The sequence below is a fragment of the Euleptes europaea genome, chromosome 20, assembly GCF_029931775.1.
Source record: "Euleptes europaea isolate rEulEur1 chromosome 20, rEulEur1.hap1, whole genome shotgun sequence".
In the NCBI taxonomy this organism is placed as follows: Eukaryota; Metazoa; Chordata; class Lepidosauria; order Squamata; family Sphaerodactylidae; genus Euleptes; species Euleptes europaea.
Window position 1 is genome coordinate 3,570,118 of NC_079331.1, and position 6,182 is coordinate 3,576,299.

Below are 6,182 nucleotides of genomic sequence, written 5' to 3' on the forward strand. Positions count from 1 at the left end.
CCGAAGCCGAAATCTGTGCCTCAGAATGAAAGTTTGTCTAATGCTTCCAAATCCCATACATTTGTATACAAATTGCTGTACGGCCTCCCTAAACCGTTTGCCTTTAAAAAAATTTTTTTAGGGCAAAGTGTCCACTTTTGACCTCAATCCCTTATGAAAGAGAAGCTCTTCCCAACTAATGTCAAACAATGCCCCGCGCTCAACGTTCATAACGGGCCCAGCGGCCTGTTAAATTGAGTTGGGATCTGTTCAGAGTATGTTAATTTTATGAATACTTCGGACCGAGCAATTATGATCTTTTCGCCCGAGGCCTGCCATTAGGATGCTGACCTAATTGAGCGGGGGGCACTTAGCCAGGTTGCTATTGTCTCATGCGCTGAAAAAAAGGAGGAAAGAACCACGGCTGAAAAGGAGGAAAGAGCCACGGCTGAAAATGCGCAGGAGCCGGGCTTTGGAAAATGCAAGACGTTAGCGCGCATACGAAAGTCTAACAGCAAAAGAGAGAATCTCGGCCTCTTTCTCAAGCACACGAGCAGTCGTTGCTTTCCCAACAGGACGAAGCCTAAAGCGTCCACCACAATCCCCTTCTTCCCTGTCCATGCGCCTGCTACGAACAGGCATCAACCGTAATGACCCCATTCCTCAACAGATGCGCTCGGATTCACGCCCAGAGAAAAGGGAGACGGCTGGCAGATTCTCTGGCATGCACTGGCTTGGAATCCGACGAGTCCCCCTCCTCCGCTGAACGGCACCCAAATGATGCCGTAAGCCTGGCAATTGGAGGAAGAGGCGCTTGTTGAGCCGAGGGTAATACTTAGACATGTGTCACGAGCCACAAACTGACAGCTAATTTGCATGTTTTATGCACACTTCGTTGGCATACGGAGGGTAAGCTGTAGCCAGCATCGCATGCTGGATGCGTGAGGGGTGGAAGGGAAAAAAAGGAATACCTCCCTGGCATAACTAGCACGGCATATTCATAAATCTACTGGGTACGCTGCCATACGTAGCCATTTATGGAAACATACCAAACTGCTTTAGACCGAGCCACACATGAACACATGAAGCTGCCTTATACTGAATCAGACCCTGGGTCCATCAAAGTCAGTATTGTCTGCTCAGACCGGCAGCGGCTCTCCAGGGTCTCAGGCAGATGGTCTTTCACATCACCTACTTGCCTGGTTCCTTTAACTGGAGATGCTGGGGATTGAGCCTGGGACCTTCTGCATGCCAAGTAGATGCTCTACCCACTGAGCCACAGCCCCTCCCCAGATCATTCTTCCCTTGCGTACTGAGCTGGAGCAGCTCTCCATGGTCTCAGGTGGAGAAAGGTCTTTCTGAACCCCTGCCAACGCAGACCCTTTAACTGGAAATGCCAGGAATTAGACCGAGAACCTTCTGTGCACAGGAAAACATGCTCTGCCATGAGCCACAAACCTCTTTCCCGTGTGCTTTCGAGGGCGTAAAAAGCAAGCATCCGCCCTGCAGGCGTTCTGGAAAGCGGAATCTCTCAAGAGATTATCTCAGTCGAAGGCTACAATTAAAACTTTACAGGGACCAAAAAGGAAATTGTGCATTTACATAACCCGGGGCAAACGCCATGCGCACAATTCTCGCAGACGTGGGAACCTGCATATCCATCTGCGTCCGCTGTTGGGTAAGTCAGGTCAACATCTGTGAAGGCAGTTACGACCAGATTTGCATTTTGGGATGCGGGAAACACAAAACGGGGAAATGGCGACTACCGATGATGTTTCCCTCAGGGTTCTCCAGTTCGTAGAAGCACACCCAAGAGGTGATTCTCTAACCATCAAAAGGAGTTGTATATATAGCAGGGGAGGAACTTGAAGAAGTCAGTTTTTATATGCCGACTTTCTTTACCGCTTAAGGATCAAACCGGCTTACAATCACCTTCCCTTCCCCTCCCCACAAGACACCCTGTGAGATAGGTGGGGCTGAGAGCTCTAAGAGAGCTGTGACTAGCCCAAGGTCCCCCAGCTGGCTTTGTGTGTAGGAGCAGGGAAACAAACCCAGTTCACCAGGTTAGCCTCTGCCGCCCATGTGGAGGAGTGGGGAATCGAACCCGGTTCTCCAGATAAGAGTCCACCTTTCCAAACCGCCGCTCTTAACCACTACACCACGCTGGCTCTCAACTTGCTTAAATGTGCAGGGGCCTGCGACTGCAAAACGTCCACAAAAGAGACTGGAGCACTGTTTTAAGAGCCCACAGTTGCTGAGACGGAGAAGCCCCGCTTCCACGCCTTTTCCTTCTCCAGTTTTCAGGCGCCCTCTGCTGACCATCTGGAATCCGGCAAACTTCATATCGCTCAACTTTCCACCAGAGTGCCATAGTTTCCACCGTGCAGAAGAGAGAATTCAAATTGGTCACGGCTTGGATGGTGGTGGTGGAAAGTGCTGTCAAGTCGCAGCCATCTTGCGGCAACCCCGTAGGGTTTTCAAGGCAAGCGATGACTGGAGGTGGTTTGCCTGTTGCCTGCTTCTGTGCAGCAACCCTGGACTTCTCCCGCCCAAGCACTAGCCAGGGCCGACCTTGTGTAGCTTCTGAGATCTGACCAGGCCAGGCTAGCCTGAGTCATCCAGGCCAGGGAACTAGCTTAGATAGCGTTTTAAAAAATCTGAGTAATCAGACCGATTCAAGGAAACAGGCATTGATGAAATCTCCATGTTCAGAAGAAGCTGCTGACCCCAGATACCCCAGAGTGACGAGAGATGGCCATTTCCATAGCCTCCCATATTTATTTAGAAGAAGAAGACTTGGTTTTTATATGCCGACTTTCTCTACCACTTAAGGAAGACTCAAACCGGCTTACAATCACCTTCTCCTCCCCTCCCCACAACAGACACAACAGAGGTAGGTGGGGCTGAGAGAGCTCTAAGAGAGCTGTGACTAGCCCAAGGTTGCCCAGCTGGCTTTGTGTGTAGGAGCGGGAAAGCAATTCCAGTTCACCAGATTAGCCTCCGCTGCTCATGTGGAGGAGCGGGGAATCAAACCCGGTTCTCCAGATCAAGAGTCCTCCACTCCAAACCACTGCTCTTAACCACTACACCATGCTGGCTCTTTAGGCTTACTTATATGACATCCCTCCAGTTGGACAAACTGCCCGCGGCAGATGACGCTCAGCACAACACAACCCCTGGCATCTCCACTTCAAGAAGGTTGGGCGTCGGGAAAAGTTCATTCTCTGGGAAATCACTGCCTGTCAGAGTAGATGATACCCTGCTAGAGGGGCAAAAAAACCCACTGTATAAGGCAGCATCATGCGCCTTGGGACCATTGTAGGCTACTGATTTGACAACACCCAAAGCTAATGAACATTTCTCGACCCAATTCAATGGCTGACACTGGCCCCAGAAAAATGGCTTTTTAAAAAAATAACTTGCATTCTGACAAGGCGGCCCAGGAAGCCTGCCACGTTCCAACATCCTAAAACTTTCAATTTTTCTATGGGTAGAAATGACACCTTGACTGTATGCGGCCCTGGCAAGGGCGGGGTATGCTGGGGAAACTCAACCAAGATAAAGAACTAGAGGTTAAGAAAGAAATTCAGACCAAATGAAAAGAAACAACACAAAACATACTTTGCAGTGCGTAATTTCCAGAAAGATCAATAGGATAGAAATTTGTTGACTTCCCCTCCCCAATCCAATCTAGGCTGTCGGACATCTCCAGCTACATGGTTTCTATATAAATAAACACCTGTATATTCTCATTTTTTTTAAATTAAAAAAAAGATACTTGGGTTTCTTGTCCTAGACGTTGCAAGAAGAGTTTCACATCCACTCACAGGGAGGTATTCTGCTGAAGACTCGAAGCCGGGAGGAGGTATTGAGACCTCAAGTGGCCAATACCCTCACCTATATTCTTATTCCACTTCAGCGCCCAAATGGGTCATCTTCTTTTTCCTCCTCCCATTTTCTAAAAATATCCGAAAATAGCAAAATAAGCTATTGCCATCTGAAGCAAGCGTGTTAATAAAAAGCATACCGCAATTGGCCAACAGAAATTCTGGGCCAAACAGCTCCCAAGCCCGGTGGTTGGTTGTTGCGTTTGTTGTGGCCTTCTTCCCTAGAGGGGTACTCGCTCACGACAAAGGTTCCTCCTCAAAGGGCCTTGAACAAAACTCACCCCCGGAGACGGCGCCGGGACCGAGCGTGATCAGGAAGGACGACCAGATGCGGACACCGAGTAGCCCTGATATTTTAATGGAAATACTGCACTACAGTCAAGTTTACAACATCTGTATAGAAATCATCACATGAATAAGGTGGCAAAAAGGATCACAGTACAGAATACAAAAAAAAAGCAATTTAAAATAATAAAGGGGAGGGGTGGGGAATCTTTTGCTATTGTACAGGCCAGGATTTAAGCTTGGAGCTCCGATGTCAGACATCGGGATGGAGGAGAAGGGGAGGGAAGGGAAAGGAGAAAAGGAGAGAAAACGTTGTTAGGAAAGAAGAGGAGACGGCGGCCTCATTTGCTTTACCAGCTGGGCACGATTTCCCTTATTCCTGGATCCTTTGGGTTGCAGGAATACCACCCTGCCTTTCCTGCCTGGTGCAGAAAGCACTACTGATCGCCGTTGCCCGGTTTCTGAGCCGGCACAGACTCCGAACCAATTTTTTAACGTATTTGGGGGTGGGGAGAGAGACGTGTCCAAGAGGATGCCTATGGGGAGTGCACGAAAACCCGGCAAAACGAAAGAGGACAAAGTGACGTTTCCCTTCCCTTCCCAACCCCTCTTGAACAAGATGAGGGGAAGGAGGTGTGGGAGAGTTAAGCTTATTGCTGGCATACCGTTAAGAGCTCCCCCCAGATGGGCTCCTGCTCGCTGTTTTCACCTGTCCTCTGCGAATACCCTGTCTCCGGATACGGGGCCGTCCCACACATTTTTGCTTGGATTCCTCCCTCAGGGACCTTTTCCTCCCATCTATCTCACAGTCTTGGACCACGATAATGCTGTTCTGGGTTGAAGAGGGGCAAATCTACCTGCCTGGAAAACCCTGGGATAGATTTAAATTAACGAGTCAGGGTTTGTGTGTGTGTGTGGTGGTGGTGGGGGAACGACAGCAAAAAGAAACCCCAGAAAGGCGTCCCATTTCTCTTTCTCTCTCAGGCCTCTTTGCTTTGTCCGAGTCAACGATGCTTCCTTTTGGACGAGGAAGAGACAATGAGTCGGTTGCCACTTTACAAAAATCGCAGATTCCTTTGAAAGGAACTCTGTCTCGCTCAATTATTTTTCTTAGCTATTTGCTGTCGCCGAGCCTTCTTTTTTTAAAAAAATAGATATTCACGCTGGCATATTTCACTACTGAATTCACAAAAAAAAAAAAAAAAACCCCAACCCAAAACAAAACCCTCCACTTTCTTTATTTTTCTGCTCTGTATCTCACCCACCTCCTGGCACGTACACACTCCTATATATAAAGCAGCTCTGTCAAATACTGGTTTGGTACTTATTTTCTCCGATACTGAGAAGTCACACACGTATGTGGGGCGTGGGGGGGGGGGGGCACAGCGAAACCCAGCTGGGAAGCTCCTCGACACTTCCCAAAAGTGCAGATTTTTGTTTTTCTGAGCTGGAAGACAAGGCGGGTAAAAGAAGCCACCCCAAACCCCCCACCCGACCCCCCCAAAAGGAAATCAGAATCGTATAACATATATTTATATATTGAACAGGCTGCTTGAAAATACAGTCATGTTAAATCACGGCACAGACGCGCTTTCTTACACGCACACACGCTTGGGGAGGTCTCCTCGCCTTACGTTTGAAAATGAGAACGTAGATGGATCGGGCGTCCCCGCCCCAACCCCAACCGTCCATAAATTTCAACACACCTCTCAGAACACAGCGAGGGAACTGGCAAGCCGCGTGTCTTTCTCTAGTAAGAACCCAAGATGTGTTGTTATTAATTTTTTGTATTTTTTTTTGTACAAAAGGAGAGAGAGAGGAAAAGAAAAACACACAAATTTTCCACACAAAGCACTACAATGATAACTCCCTTTGGTAGAAAGTGTAATAAAATGTCGTCGATCTCGTCCGTAGGTGCTAAAACCCGAAGCCGACTGGTTACTAAGGTACACGCGAGAAGCTAGTCCGTGGTGATAACTAGCGCGTTTGAGCAGACTTTCTTTAATTAAAAAAAAAAAACCAAAAAAATTG